The sequence below is a fragment of the Musca autumnalis genome, unplaced genomic scaffold (assembly GCF_047663935.1).
Source record: "Musca autumnalis isolate F117 unplaced genomic scaffold, ASM4766393v1 scaffold_3, whole genome shotgun sequence".
NCBI lineage: Eukaryota > Metazoa > Arthropoda > Insecta > Diptera > Muscidae > Musca > Musca autumnalis.
Window position 1 is genome coordinate 255,315,223 of NW_027411866.1, and position 17,289 is coordinate 255,332,511.

The following is a 17,289-nucleotide window of genomic DNA, read 5'->3' on the forward strand; positions in this document are numbered from 1 at the left end:
CCGACAAAGATGTGAATTAAAACGTTCATCTACCGATAGATCGAATGTATTTAGAATATTTTCAGAATGTTGGGCCCTTTTTGAACATTAGTTTAAAAGTGCTGCGCAGGTGGTACATAAGGGAATGAACTGACATAGTCCATTATGGAAGTCGATCTTATTTTGGGAGTCACATCTTTTCGATAGATATCGCCCCAATAGTCATCTCACTATGTCATCGTACAACTTTTGGGCCAGTACGCTAGGAAGCATGGACGGAAAACATAATATCGCTGTAAGCAAGATCACAACGAACAGCATCGGTATACATTTCCAAAGGATCTTCGAACAGACCCTAAACTGCTCTTAGACACAAACATTGAACGTCTGTGGGGAGGTTCCCTATGCAGAGGACCGGTATGGGCCATTTTAGAAGTTAAAATAAATATTAGGAGATGCAATCTTTGGACCAAATTAGTTTCCCCGTTCAATACATATCGTGCATACCATTTTAGTGAAATTTGTTTACATATTTTTGGAAAGCACCGGAAATTATTGTCCATCTTCGAACTAAACTAAGTGTGTACAAAATATGACGAAGGCCAAATGTTGGACCAAATCGGTTGATCAGTTCGAGAGTTATCGTGCTCTCCAGTCACTACATATGGTGCCATAGGGATTTTTACACCTTCGGACTGTTCTCTCAAGAAGTATGGACTTGACCTTGAAAAAACTTTTATCGTCGTAATTGAGGCAGCGAATGCATGTTGCTTCAACAAAAATCAAAGTGATTCGAGAGCAGGTCTTAAAGTGAACTTATCGGAAATTTTGTGTGGAAGGTACCCAAAGGAGTGGACAAATATATTCGTATTCGAACCTGACCTATATCTGGTAGATACATTAGGACGTGTAAGGTATGGACAAAGTCGATCATCCTCTTTATGAGCTATCGTGCGCACATTTTTGAACTTTTATGGGGAGGTATCTGAAGAAATGGAATTGCGGAATTGTCGACCGAATCGGCAGATCCAGCAATTTTTTTTTTATTTTTTAAGTATTAATTTATATATTTATAATTAATAAATATAAATATAAATAATTAATAAATTTTGTATATTTAATGAAAATTAATTTTGAAGAAAAAAATTAAATAATTTTATTTAGCAAGTTTAAACAGGACTTGATTTCGGAAATTCCTGGTTTGAAAATCAATCTTCTTGGATGGTGGTGGTTGCAGCACTACCTCTGGTTGATCAGCGTCTAAATCAATATCCATTATAACATTATCCTTTGGCATATTGCTGCCACTAATGCTTAGACTGCTGTCACATTTATGTTCATCCGATGTGGAAATAGTCGATTTCGATATGGCCGTCCCATTATCCGATTCATCATTAACACTTTGTGGTAAATTAGAGGATTTCTTTGCTGATGTTATTTGAGACACTTCATCTTTTATGGTTGTTGTAGACAAACCAACAATATCTGCCACAGCAGCACTTCCGGTAAGATTGGAAGAACCAGAAGATGTAGTAATTGTAGAACTAGCAGATGAAGAAACGGCATTAGCTGGCGTTGTTGTTGTGCTGACACTGCTACCGCCGCATACACTTCCTGTTGCAGCATTAAGTTCTTTTTCAGTATCACGTTTCTTAATCAGCTGATCCAAATTGTAACAACGACGATTATTTGTATAAAACATACGAACATGAGCTTCGGTTTTGGTGCCCAATGTTTCAGCAATAGCCTGAAAATCGTTACGATATTTACGTATACCGCTTATCGCCAAAGAATTTAATCATTTGTCCAACATGCATTAATACGTTTGGCATTTTCTGTTGGACGTATATCATCCAAATTATCGGAATTTTTACGTTTTAAAGCCAATAGCTCCTCTTGGTTATCATTTGCACTGGCCAATGCAACAATATCATCATGATTTATGTACATGCCTCGAGGGGGCTTGCGTTTGTGACGATCTGCATTACGATCACGAGATCTTTTGCCAAAAAATGGTCCAGATGTGGGACGTTTGTTACCAGTGCGTCTCCAATGATGATGACAACTAAAACACATTTTGCCATCTGGTGAATTGTGCAAAACATTAAAGGCTACACCACATGTGGAACAATAACCACCGCAGCCTATTGCCGAAGAAGTGGCATATGTTGTTGAAATACCATTTGAATACTTTGAATCGGAATTTAGGATGGACGGAGTATGAGATTGATGTTTATTGTTGTTGCTGCTATTGTTGTTGGTGTTATTTGAAAAATGATTTTCTGTATCAATCCCACCACCAACACCATCATGTAATAAACTCGAATCATTTGTTTGATCATATAAAATTCCTGCATGGCTTGATAATGTTTGATCCTTGTCATCATTGTCGGATTCTTTATTACTACCATTGTCACTACCATTCTCTGAAGAACCTTCTTTGCTAGCCTTTACTTTTTCCTGGCGATCCATGACACTTTGACGATGTCGTGTCTTTTTCCAGGAATAATAATATTTCACCAGGCTAGCATTTGATTTGTCTGGTAACATTTGACGTATACGATGAAAACTTTTGCCATGAAATTGAAAAGCTTGTTAAATAACACTTTATCTTCGACCGTCCATTCATCGGGAAATGGTGTGAAATTTGCCAAATCCATAACTACTCTTTCAAGATCATGTTTATGCCAGAAGAGCATACCAAATGCCTGTTCTCCATTGTAGCCATATTTTTCTTTGGCAACTGATATATAGTCATCAAGCTTTGTGTCTGGTATCTCTTTGGTAGGTGACCACACTAACAAAGAACGATCATTGAGGCATTCGGGTTCGAGAGTTATCTAGCGCTCCAACCACTACACACGGTGCCAAATAACACAAAATTTTAAAATCCAACAAGTGAGCCAAGGCTATAGTCGGGTCGGGGCCGACTATGTGATACCCTACACCACTACCCCTGTTCATAACCTTTTGACTAATAAAATTCAAAATATTAAAATTGGGATAGCTTAGCGCCTTTGCTCTGAATGTCTTCATTAACACAGGTCAATTTTTTTGAAACGCACTTAAGTGCATCGACAGTACAACCCAAATAAAAAATGGAAAAGTGGGATGTATGCCAACCATCAATAGGCGTGATTACAAGGTTTAGATGGACAGACGGACGGACGGACGGACTGACGGACGGACACACATAGCCAGATCGACTCAGCTCGTCGAGACATTCATTTTGGTATATATAAGTATGGGTCTACGACCATTATTTCGATGCGTTACAAACTTTTTGGCCAAAACCAACTTATAATTCCCCACATAGTGGTGTAGGGTATAATAAAGGTCATCTGAATTATGAAAACAAGTGAGCCAAGGCTATAGTCCGGTCGGGGCCGACTATGTGATACCCCACACCACTACCCCTGTTCATAATAAAATTCAAAATATTAAAATTGGGATAGCTTAGCGCCTTTACTCTGAATGTCTCCATTAACACAGGTCAATTTTTTTTCTCTGTTAGACCCCCATCAACCCACAAAATTTCGTGAGGATCCGATCAAAATTTCGTAGTGTGATTGCACAAAAAACGGAAAAAGGGATGCATTACCGACTATTGCGATATCTCGGTTGTTTGACCACCTATGACAACCTACATCGTTGTAAAGGTGATATTTTCTATTTTCCTTTCCAGGTTTTGCTTTTGATATACCTCTTAAAGAAACAGAGATATTGGCTTTGAAATAAAATGTTGACTTTTCTCCATATAAGTGTTTGCCGATTCCGACCCCTGAATATTATCCGACCATCACCAAAATCAATAGGCTTCTTTCTCTGTAGGACCCCCATTAGCCCCCAAAATTTCGTGACGATCCGATCAAAATTGCGACCTGTACCGTGATTACAAAAACATGAAAAAATGGGATGTATTGCCGACTATTGTGATATCTCCGTTATGTGGCCACATACGCCAACCTGCTTTGCATCACTGTAAAGATGGAATTTTCTACTTTCATAGTCAGACTTTGTTTTTGGAAGATCCCCAACCGAAGCTGTGATATTCGTCATTATTAGACATCGGATTTTTGCATGTTTTTTATTTCTCATCCGATTGGACTCAAATTTTGGATCTAGGCGTTTTAAGGGTCAATTTTTCGATATTTGGGGTCATATCAAAAACATGCAAAAAATATGCAAAAAATATGCAAAATATATGCAAAAAATATGCAAAAAATATGCCAAAAAATATGCAAAATATGCAAAAAATATGCAAAATATGCAAAAAATATGCAAAATATGCAAAAAATATGCAAAATATGCAAAAAATATGCAAAATATGCAAAAAATATGCAGAATATGCAAAAAATATGCAAAATATGCAAACAGTTTTTGGCCGAAAATCGTCATAAAAGTCGTAAAATTGTCAATTAAAGTTGAAAAAACCATAAAAAAATACATAACAGTGTTCTAAACTAAGACTGTTGACCGTATAACATCGTTTTTTTCAGCAGATTATTATGTTATTGAGACCATTTACGACAGTGGTGGTGTAGGGTATAAAAGTATGGTATTGTAATACAATTTTTTTATTATTAAACTATGCAAAAATATAAAATTTGATAGAATATCAAACGCTCTATGTAAAATTCAATACTTTCTTTGCAATAATTTGTAGCGTTGGGCTGGTTATTGTTCAAAGGGAACAAATCGATGTCGGATTTTTTAAGGCGGCAACCGCAAAAAGTTTTTAGTTGGGTCAGATTTTAAGACTGTCAAAGTTTGAGCACAATTGTAATATGTTAACATGTGCCACTGGGGCCCTGACGTTATGAAAATCTCGATTTTTTGGCTATTTATCGATTTCGGCGACCCATTTCTCTGGAATGGTTAAAGCTGTTTGTCCATATTAAGCATTAAATTAAAGGCCATTCTGTTCTTAACATTTCTTGCTGAACAACAAACTACGTAAGTATTACAGAATTCGAGATAATAAAGCCAATGTCCTGAAAAACGTGACTAGGTACGCCTTTGTGCGAAAATGGGGACTATTAAAAAAACATTTTCTTCATTTTTATCAATTTTTGGAATGAAAACAAATGTCTTTGACATTTTGTTCTAAATTAAATTTATTTGAGAGGCAGACAGCATGCGGTTTTGGAGCTATCTGGGTACAGCTGACTACTTGAAGAACGCTCTGCTATGTAGTTCGCAACTTTCAAGTTGTTTACCATACTTTGCGCCTCCTGGAAATTCGGAGTTAATGTTTAATCTCTTGAACAACAAGAATTATGCCAGATCTTTTTCTAGGATTTTCGGCAGTTGCTCTTTTGGAAGTTTGGATCGAATATTTCTGAAGAAATTTGAATTTTTGCTTTGTTAAGATTTTTGTTGCCTTTTGGCTCTTTACGGCGTTTTGCACCGTTGGATCAAACAATGCCAAGCCAACAAGTTCAGGACTAAGATCCACAGGTGATTTATTATTTTGTTATTTCCTTTTTCTAATACTTGTTTGTCTATGTTTTCGTATTTCAATAGATTTTCAATGAGGTCTAGCTCTTGTTTTTATGCTAAACGTATCGTAGAATCTGAAGAACCATCTGTCCCGAAAACAATCAAGCGTAGATTCAAGAAAATCGTAACTATGCAATTGTCATTGGTGCTGGACCCCTGTAAGGTGTATAGGAACGTTACTAGTATCATTATGGCTACAGTAGAAGCTATCGGAGAGGATCCCTACAAATATAAGATCTCTAGAAGCTTTATCCGTGAACAGCGGAGAATATACCGTGAAAAATAAACGCAACAGCTTCAAGAAACGAGGCTATTTGTGTGCACTGGCATGGAAAACAATTACCAGATATTCTCAAAACAGAGAAGAAAAAACGGGTTGCTGTTCTGGTATCACATGGGGGTAAAGAACAACTCCTATGCGTTCCTGAAACTGACAGTAGCTCATGGGAGAAACAAGAACTAGCAGTGTACAAATGCCTAGAAAAATGGGGCCCACGAGCTCGAGCAGATATTAGAGAGCTTCTGTACCACCGTACAAAGTTGTTAGAAAATTGTTGAGAGGGATTTTTGACTGCAAGTTTGGAAGCACATCCGGACATCAACCAAACATATTCAAGCGATTTCTATAAGAATAGTCTGCGATTGACAAATCCAGGTGCGAAGTAGGCGAGAGTGTTTTAAAACTACTGCCCAGCCCACTTCCCAAGAACAAGAGGCCGTAGAAGCACCTTGCGTTTAAATTGTTCGAGACTGGACGCCCCCAGAATGATTTTCTCTATTTTATTTATTTATTTGGTATCCCACACGACAACAACTGAGTGTTATAACTGGGGGTTATTGAGTTTACAAAACGTATAATGAACAAGATAATGTTTATATAGATATAATATAGGATATATTGGGTAAACATTATCAATAGGTTAAAAAGAAATAGAGACAATAGATTGAGTTTAATACAAAAAATTGTGAAAAGGATATTCAGAAATATTTTTAAGTCCAAAACAAGACCTAACCCGCATTAAAGATTTACTTAATACGAAAGGCATTCACAAACAAATATCAGATAAAGGAAATAGTCCTGAACTTATTGGTCTGGCATTGTTTGAACTGATAGTGCAAAACACCGTAAAGATCCAAAAGACGACAAAAATCTTAACAAAGCAAAGATAGAAATTTCTCCAGAAATAATCGATCCAAACTTACAAAAATCAACTGCCGAAATTCCTAGAAAAAGGTTTACCAGGCATAATTACAAGTGAGACTTAATTGTTGTTCAAGAGATTAAACTTTAACTCCGAATTTCTTGAAAAAGATTCAGCAACTTGACCACAGAACATCAATTACCAGGAGGGGTAAAGGATGGTAAATAACTTGAAAATTGTGAGCGACATAGCAAGGAGTCGAGTTCATTACCATGTTGTCATCTGTACCCAGATGGCTCCAAAACCACATTATGTCAGTCCCTTCATGCCCGTAATTTCAACGCGTAGTTATCTATGGGTTCACAGATCGTTGAAATTACGGGCATAAGTAAGTTAAAATATGTATGAACAAAATGTAAGCGTTTGTCATTGAAGCCATACAATGAATGTACAAATGTCCATCTTTGTAAAACAAAATTGCATTTGAAAAAGGAAATGTTTGATGGATAGCGATATGTCTGATGAGTCTCTACAAAAGGCGAACCATGTCACATGTTGTGAGGGTTCGAATCTTCGGCTTTCCTTTTTCACTTGCAAACATCATCGGTCATTAAGCTCGACTCCAACGAGAAATGAATTAAAATTAATATTAAAATAGATCTTCGCCCTAATAGGCAACATTTTCAAATAAAGTAAAATATATTCGTTTTCATTCGCTAAAATTTGATAATATAGAAAGAAAAAAATTGTTTTTATTTTTTTTTTTTTGTAAATAGACTCCATTTTTGCCCTAAGGCCTTTTTCGGGACATTGGGTTTATTAATTCGAATTCAGTAACACTTACGTACATTGTTGTTCAGCAAGAAATTCTAAGAACAGAATAGCTTTTAATTAAATGCGTAATACGGGCAAGTAGCTTTAACCGTTCCACATATATAGGCCGTCGAAGTCGCCAAATAGCAAAAAATAGATTTTCATAACTTCGAGGCCCCAGTACCACGTGTTAACATATTCGAATTGTGCTCAAACTTTGGCAATCTTAAAATCTAATAATACTAAAAGGTTTAGGCGGCTCCCGGCTAAAAAATCCGAGATCGATTTGGTCCTTTGAGATAAAACCAGCCCACTGCTAGAAATTAAATTAAGATGCTACAAAAAAGAAAATATTGAATTTTACATAACACGTTTGATATTTTATCAAATTTTATATTTTTACATAGTTTAATAATAAAAAAATGGTATTACGATACCATATTTTTATACCCTACACCACACTGTCGTAAATGGTCTCAATAACATAATAATCTGCTGAAAAAAAACGATGTTATACGGTCAACAGTCTTAGTTTAGAACACTGTTATGTATTTTTTTTATGGTTTTTCCAACTTTAAATGACAATTTTACGACTTTTATGACGATTTTCGGCCAAAATCTGTTTGCATATTTTGCATATTTTTTGAATATTCTGCATATTTTTTGCATATTTTGCATATTTTTTGCATATTTTGCATATTTTTTGCATATTTTGCATATTTTTTGCATATTTTGCATATTTTTTGCATATTTTGTGCATATGCAAAATATGCAAATATGCAAAATAAATACGAAATATGACCCTGCCATTGAATTTAGATTTCTTTGAAACGAATTTTGGTCCAATCAGAATCTTCGTATCTTTAATATTAAAAAATATGCAAATATGCAAAATCCGATGTCTAGTCATTATTATTAAAATCGCAAAAATAAAAAGTTGGGTTCAATTAGCGGCTATTGCGATATAATCGTTGTTTGATCACCTACGAGAACCTACTTTACATCATTAGAAAGGCGATATTTTCTACTTTCATGGTCAGGTTCTGCTTTTGGTATACCCCATATTAAAGCTGAGATATTCGCTTTGGAAAAAAACGTTGTCTTTTTCTCCAAATAAGTTTTTTGCCCATTACGACCTAAATATTATCCGACCATCACCAAAATCAAGAGGCTTCTTCATCTGTGTGACCCCCATTAACCCTCAAAATTTCGTGACGATCCGATCAAAATTGAGACCTGTAGCGTGATTTACAAAAAAGTGGAAAAATGGGATGTATTACCGACTATTGCGATATCTCCGTTATTTGGTCACCTACGCCGACCTAGTTTACATCATTGTAAAGACGGGATCTTCTACTTTCACAGCCAGGCTTTGCTTTTGGAAAGTCCCCAACCAAAGCTGTGATATTCGTCATTATAATTAAAATCGCAAAAATGAAAATTTGGGTTTTATTTGCGACTATTGTGATATCTTCGTTGTTTGATCACCTACGAGAACCTACTTTACATCATTAGAAAGGTGATATTTTCTACTTTCATTGTCGGGTTTTGCTTTTGGTATACCCCGTATAGAAGCTGAGATATTCGCTTTGGAAAAAACGTTGTCTTTTTATCCACATAAGTTTTTTGCCCATTCCGACCCCTAAATATTATCCGACCATCACCAAAATCAATAGGCTTCTGCCCCTCTGAGACCCCCATCAACATCCAAAATTTCGTGACGATCCGAACAAAATTGCGACCTGTAGCGTGATTACAAGGTTTAGATGGACAGACGGACAGACGGACGGACGGACTGACGGACGGACACACATAGCCAGATCGACTCAGCTCGTCGAGACATTCATTTTGGTATATATAAGTATGGGTCTACGACCATTATTTCGATGCGTTACAAACTTTTTGGCCAAAACCAACTTATAATACCCTCCCCACATAGTGGTGTAGGGTATAATTAGACATTTACATGATAAACTAGCTTTATTGCGGTCTTTTTAAACGGACAGAGGCAAAATCGATTACCGTACAATTTGTATAGGAAATTTTACAATTATTTATAATGTAAACTCACAACATAATGATGTGTATAATATTTATAATGTTCCTCAAACATACCAGAAGGGACAAGGGAGACTTGTCTCATGTCAATGATAGGTGACCTACTGTTTATCGCCGAGTCCGAACGGCGTGTCTTACGACATCACTTGTAGATAAGTTTTACATGGCTGAAAAATACAGAAAATGTCGCCAGCAGTATTGAGATTATATAAAATGATTGTGATAGAGGATTTCTTGAAAAATATACAATATTTGCATTGGTGTGTACAACTAAAAATGATGTTTACTTTATACCTAATTGTAAAAAACACAAATTTCCCATACAGATATACGATTTTGCATTTTCCATTTAAAGGGACACTCGAGTCCGAGAAAACCATAAGTTTTAAGAAAAAAAGTTATTTAAATCGGAATTCAATAAAAATTTTACATTTTAAAATTTTTTTCCTGGCGCTAAGTGGGTTAAGCTGCGTTTCCTAACTGATTAAGAGGAATACTTGAAATCGTCTTATGTCATTAAAACCAAAAATAATATTACATACTATTAAAAAAAACAAAACTTTAATGACAACATAAATAGAAACAATTTCACATTTTCTCTATTTATACTTCTTGTATGACATTTGTTTGTATTCCTTTTACTTATATTTTTATTTCTGGAAAACTTATTTATGTGGGAATGCTTTTCAGTATGTATAGGTAACGTGCATATATGTATGTGCGGTAATTTACTTTGTATCTATTTATAAGCAAATATATATGGTATTTTTATAAACACTGCATGGTCCGTATTTGTATAGTGAACAGGGTATAAAAACACTATGATACAAAACATGAAAATACAAGTAAGCGAAGGCTATAGTCGGATGGTGCCGACCATGTGATACTCTACACCACTACCCTTGGGAATTAGCTTTCCACAAAAAAATATCAGATCATAATCCGAAATTGTAGTCATCTTCTTCTACCTAAACTCTTACCTCGTGCAAAATTTCGTGATTATTGTGCTATAATTGTGAACCTCTATCGTCTTAATGATTACACTACAAACAAAATAACTGGGTATATTAGGCTGTATATCTGTTATCTTATCATGTACACCAACACAATTGACATCAATAGAGAGATCAAGCGCTCCTCTTCTAAGAATAGCTTACTTGCCCGGAATGTCTCTTCCACCAATAAAGATATACGCTGTATATTGAAAATCTTCACAATTTTCACACAAAAGTTGTGGTCCATTTAACCCTCTAAATATTATCTGATCGTCATCTCAAATTGCAAGCCTCTTCTTTGTTCAGTTTGATTACAATTTATAATGAACAGACGGAAGGACGGACGGCCACGCATCTCAAAATCACTTTATCCCGTCGAGATATGAAGATTGGTATACCACAGTGGGGGTCTCCGACGAATATTTCGCGGTGTTACATGAATTTTTACCAAATCAAACTTATAATACCCTCCCCACATAGTGGTGTAGGGTATAGATATGAAAGGGGTCTGGTGTACCAATTCGGTATTGTTGTAGTCCGTGAAAGACAAAAATTCCTTTGCTTTCATTGGGTTACTTAATTCTTTGACTTTATAACGGTAAATGTAGAGAAAAACTGGATATCTTAGATTTTTAACATTAAACTTTTTTACACAACAGATTTATATATTTGGTTCATACGACGTCAATATACAACGACAACGCATATTGGCCGAGGATCTTTCGAAGAATTTTTCTCTCAAATACACCAAGCACTGCATAATCTGATTGTGCAGGCATTAAAAATATACATTAGCACGGGCAGTATAAGTGTTTTATAAATTTGTATTTTTATTTGACCATATGTGGCTTTGTTTTTAAACTGCTTAAGTCAAAGAATAATTTGTTAGCCAGTACTTTTCTTCATGTTTCAACACTGAAGTTGGTTGTTGTGTTTAAGGCAGTGCCGAGGTAGAAACCTCTTTAGGTACCATATTCTTCGGAGAGAGTCTTTCCTATTTCCACTGAGTACCGAGTATCAGTTAATGTCATCTTACTAAGCCGAATGAGCTTTACGTAGATACCAAATTGAGACATGGCTTGGAATACCTTTGAAAGTAGGCGGCTGTCGAAGGCTGCACCATCATCAACAAAAAAGTGGTAGGTGTCGATCTGTATCTCTACGCGTTCTTCCTGCCAGAAGGAGCTAACTACCTGATAAATACACCTTATCAGTGTGTCGCCTCCGGGTTTGAACAGCTCGGCTTGTAGGCCATCGCCGCCTGCTGTCTTATTAGTTTTAAGCCGGGTTATTGCTGTGATTACCATTGGAACTGTGGTATCTATGTCGTTTTCGCTAGTATTGGATACCAATAATTTGGAAAAATGCTATTTCCTTATACTGATCCCATTATCTGTATGTGCCGTAAAAATATCCTTGCTAGTCTACCGGAGGATGTGACTGTGCCAAAGCTATCAGTTTGATGTTTCGCTCTTTGGTAGAATTTTGGGATTTAATGCAGTTTACTGTGGGTGACGTACGGGATGGAAGATATCAAGGAACGGTCCTTACCTGGACACTGACATCCCCGTGATGTCACCTGGGGAACTGCTTTTAACACCCGTTAAAGGTAGTGAGCTAACATGTGCCGCGCGTTCACCCTTAAGAACGTTAAGGGTGTCGGGTTAGTAACACTCCCCTAGAAAAAACAGCCTACTATGAAAAAAACGAAAGAAAAGAAAAACAAACCCGCAAACGTTTTAAGAACAACGATCTGCGAATCTGCACCTGGAATGTTCGCACTCTTTATAGAGAAGGTGCAGTTTACGCATTGGCAGATGTACTTGAAAAGCACAAGGTCGACGTTACTGTCATACAGGAAATACGATGGAACGGGAAAGGCGTCACAGCAACACCTAAAGGTGACGCAATGTATTATAGCTGCCATGACACGAGCATGAGTTTGGTTTTGTAGTTGGTCGGAGGATTTGTAGTTGGTCGGAGGTTAAAACATCTGGTCTCCAGCTTCACCCCAGCTTCAACATCAGCTTTATTTGCGCTCATGCTCCCACTGAAGACAAGGACGAACAGACCAAAGATATATTTTACGAGCGCTTAGAAGAAACTCATGACCGTTGCCCTGCCCATGACATTAAAATCATACTAGTCGATTTTAATGTCAAAATTGGATAGGAGAATATCTTTGGCCCAACAGTCGGGAAATTCAGTCTCCACAGTAAAACATCTGACAATGGTATGAGGCTGATAGACTTTGCAGCTGCAAGACACATGGTAGTTAGCAGTACCAGATTCAAGCGTCTCGATATTCATAAGGGCACATGGCTGTCGCCAGATCAAAGAACAAGAAATCAAATTGATCACGTTGTGATAGATGGAAGACATGCATCAAGCGTGACTCGGACCACTACCTTGTTGCAGCAGAGGTACGAACCAGATTAAACGTAGCAAACAAAGTGCGAACAGAGTTGGACATCGGTAAGCTGCAATCACAACAGATAGCCACAGCATATTCCACTCAACTGGCCCAACTGGCACTCCTCGTCCCGACAACATATCAGGACAATGGCAAACAGCCGCAAAATCAGTACTTAAATACCAGAGACCTCCACCAAGGAGGAATCCATGGTATGACCAGGAGTATCGTGCTGCTACCGAAGAGAAAAATGCGGCATATAGGGCTATTTTACAATCAGTAGCAACGCGTAGCGCACGAGAGAGGTATCGGGAGAAAAGGAGAGAGGGGAACCGTCCTTTCCGCAGGAGAAAGAGAGAGATGGAAAATCGGGAGTGTGAACAAATCGAGATGAGCAGGAGACAAAATGAAGTCCGAAAATCCTACCAAAGAGTGAAACATCAAACTGATGGCTTTGGAGCTGGCACATCCTCCTGTAGAGACCAGGAAGGTAATCTGGTAACTGATACAGATAGTGTGCTAAGGATATGGAAGGAGCATTTTTCCAAACTGTTGGTATCCAATAGTAGCGAAGTCGACGAAGATACCACAGATCCAATCCCAGAAGATGGTATTGAATGTATACCACCCGGCCAAGATGAGGTAAAGACAGCAATAAACCGGCTGAAGAGTAATAAGGCATCAGGAGCTAATGGCCTACCAGCCGAGCTGTTTAAAACCGGAGGCGACACGCTGATAAGGTGTATGCATCAGCTTGTTAGCTCCATCTGGCAGGAAGAACGCGTACCCGACGATTGGAACCTGAGCATCCTGTGTCCCGTCTATAAGAAAGGAGATACGACTTTATGCTCCAACTATAGGGGCATAAGTTTTCTCCCTATCGCCTACAAGATAGTGTCAGGGATATTGTGCGAACGTCTAAAGCACATGGTCAACGAAATAATTGGACCATACCAATGCGGCTGTGGACCTGGCAAGTCCACCATTGAACAGATATTTACCCTGCGGCAAATCCTGGAGAAGTCCCAAGAGATGCAGATCGACACCTACCACCTTTTTGTCGATTATAAAGCAGCCTTCGACAGCCCGCTACGTTCAAAGGTATTCCAAGCCATGTCTGAATTTGGTATACCCGCAAAGCTCATTCGGCTTTGTAAAATTACTCTAACTGACACAAGATCTTCAGTTAAAATAGGAAAGAACCTCTCCGAAGAGTTTTGTACCAAAAGAGGTTTCAGGCAAGGAGACAGCCTTTCGTGTGATATTTTCAACATCCTGCTAGAAAAGGTTATACGAGAGGCAAACGTCAAAGGAAGTGGCACAATCTACACCAATAGTCAGGGACGTACGCAGGATTTCATTTCGGGGGGGGCCCAACTTGACCAAAAATCTTGAAATTAAAAAAATGTTGTGTAGCGTTACGTAAAGCTATTTTAATGGGTTATGGCCACTTATAAGAATACATTTTCATGCATTTGTTTAAAAAAATCTATTAAACCTTGAGTTACCTTCTATTTTTTATACCCTACACCACTATGTGGTAAGGGGTATTATGTCTTTGTGCATTTGTATGTAACATACAAAAGGAAACGAAATAGACCCATAGTTCCTTTTGGGCATATACATATAATCACTTTCTGAGTCGATTTATGCATGTCCGTCCGTCTGTCTGTCTGTCTGTCTGTCCGTCTGTCCATGTATTTTTGTTCGCAACGTACAGGTCGCATTTTTTGTCCGATTCAGCTGAAAATTGGGGACTACAACTTTTTTAGCCATAGGAAGAACGCTATTGCTTTTGGTGAAAATCGGTTCAGATTTGGATATAGCTCCCATATATATTTTCGTCCGATTTCACGTATTCGCTGCGCCAAACACGCTATATACGTCCAATTTCGATGAAATTTGGAATGTGTGACTGAATTGCGTCTAGAAATAAGTGTGCCAATTTATATAGAAATCGGTTCAGATTTGGATATAGCTCCCATATATATTTTCGGCCGATTTCACGTATTTTCTGTACCAAACACGCTATATATTTCCGATTTCGATGACATTTGTAATGTGTGACTGAATTCAGTCTAGAAATCAATGTGCCAAATTATATCGAAATCGGTTCAGATTTGGATATAGCTCCCATATATATGTTCGCCCGATTTCAAGAATTTGCTGCAGCAAACACGCCATATACGTCTGATTTCGATGAAATTTGGAATGTGTGACTGAATTCAGTCTAGAAATAAATGTGCCAAATTATATCGAAATCGGTTCAGATTTGGATATAGCTCCCATATATTTTTCGCCCGATTTCACGTATTTGCTGCTGCAAACACTCTATATAGTCCAATTTTGATGAAATTTTGAATTTGTGACTAAATTCCGTCTAGAAATAAGTGAGCCAAATTATATAGAAATCGGTTCAGATTTGGATATAGCTCCCATATATATTTTCTTCTGATTTCACGTATTTTCTGTACCAAACACGCTATATATTTCCGATTTCGATGAAATTTGGAATGTGTGACTGAATTCAGTATGGAAATAAATGTGCCAAATTATATCGAAATCGGTTCAGATTTGGATATAGCACCCATATATATTTACGGCCGATTTCGCGTATTTGCTGCTTCAAACAAGCTATATAAGTCCGATTTCAATGATATTTGGAATGTGTGACTGAATTCGGTCTGGAAATAAATGTGCCAAATTATATCAAAATCGGTTAAGATCTGGATATAGCTCCGATTTATATTTTACATATTCACAGTGGTGTAGGGTATCATATAGTCGGCCCCGCCCGACTTTGATCCTTTCCTTACTGGTTTTTTTTTTTTGAAAAAATCTTTCTGACAAATGCACGCCTATAAAGCACTGTTTTTACTAAAGCAGTTTACGGTACCCACTGTAGTTTGAAAAATAATAAACCGATCAGCTTATATTTTTGTGGGATCATTACGAACCTAATAATCCTGTCCATTATAGAAACGGAATTAAAAAAATCAATTTTTAAAAATTTTGAAAAGTTAAAATCGAAATTTCGATTTTAACAAAAATAACTGTAAAAAATTGATATTTTTGTTGGACTCCATCAGCAGTTTTTTAAAGACTCTCTCGGTTAATCACATGCTTTATGTGTATAATAGTCCCACAAAAACATATAAAGACCGGAGCATCCGTTCGCGAGCTATAGTGGACACCGCTTTCAAAAGTGCCTCTTCGAGGAAAAGACGTTTTTAGTTTCTATGCTACATACAAAACACAATAAATGTTTCCCTTTGAAAGCTCATATCTCGGTAAATTTTTGTCCGATGGACTGGAGATTTTGACACATATTCTATTCTACATGTACTTTAAAATGAGCCAAAAAATTAGATTTTTTCGAATTTTATACGAAATATTGATACATAGCATATAAATTCAATAGAAAGTATTCATAATATTTAGGATACAATTTTAAATATTTACAGAGTAGGATATTTAAAATTGAAAAAAGAATATAATCATATAGGTCCACGTTATGGTTTATCGCAGAATTTTACAAACACAAAGAATTGCCGTTATCTCTGCTATAGCAAGATTTTCACTATTTCGATGATCTTAGCTTAATTTTTAAGAATATCGTCTGTCGTTGATATGTTTCCAAATGAAAATATTAAGAAAAATTTAACAGCTTTGCAGATATGGTACGAAATGTATACAAATTATGGAATTTTTAGATATATTATAACATTTGAAGCAATAAATGTACTTTTTCCAGTTCATTATTTCTCCAAATATTTTAGTCCCAAGGCATATTTATACAAGGTAGAAGTGACAATCTGCTGCATTCTTACTTTTTTGTAAATTTAGTTTTCAAAATGTAATAGGATCTACTCATGAAATTTGAAACTTCGAAATTTGCTACCATAAAATTATTCTTTTCACCGTAAACGTGTAAAAACAATGAATTACGACAGTTCTGTATGCTTTAGGCCCATACCTATAATACGGACGTATACCCAGGGCGTGTGTAATGAAAAACGTAGGACACATGTATTCTTATGAGAACTAACGAAATACGTCGAGCGTATACTTTTTGTAAAGTTTAACTTTGACAGAACGTTATTGTTTGTATGTGTGTGTGTTTTGTATTTTAAAAACAAACGCCCAAAAAATGAAATACAATTCATTGCAACGGAAAATTATTTGTTTTACGAATGAAAACATTTAAGTAAGTTTCGGTCGCGGATTTTGTGTTTTAAATGTGATTTGGGACTCAACGTATTGGGGTAATACGGACGCTCAGGGAGCGTTGTTGTGTCAGGTTGGTGAAATATTTGTGTACGTCCCGTCGTTTACATTTTGATTCAAATTTGTTCTATTTTAGAGGATTTTCAAAATGTATTTATGT

The 17,289-nt window shown here is 36.7% G+C and overlaps 1 pseudogene; it reads right to left on the minus strand.

Moving 5' to 3' along the window:
* Nucleotides 1-1,135: 1,135 nt before the first annotated feature.
* The window catches only part of LOC141398487 (REST corepressor 3-like), a 111,746-nt pseudogene continuing 95,592 nt past the window's right edge, over nucleotides 1,136-17,289 (minus strand).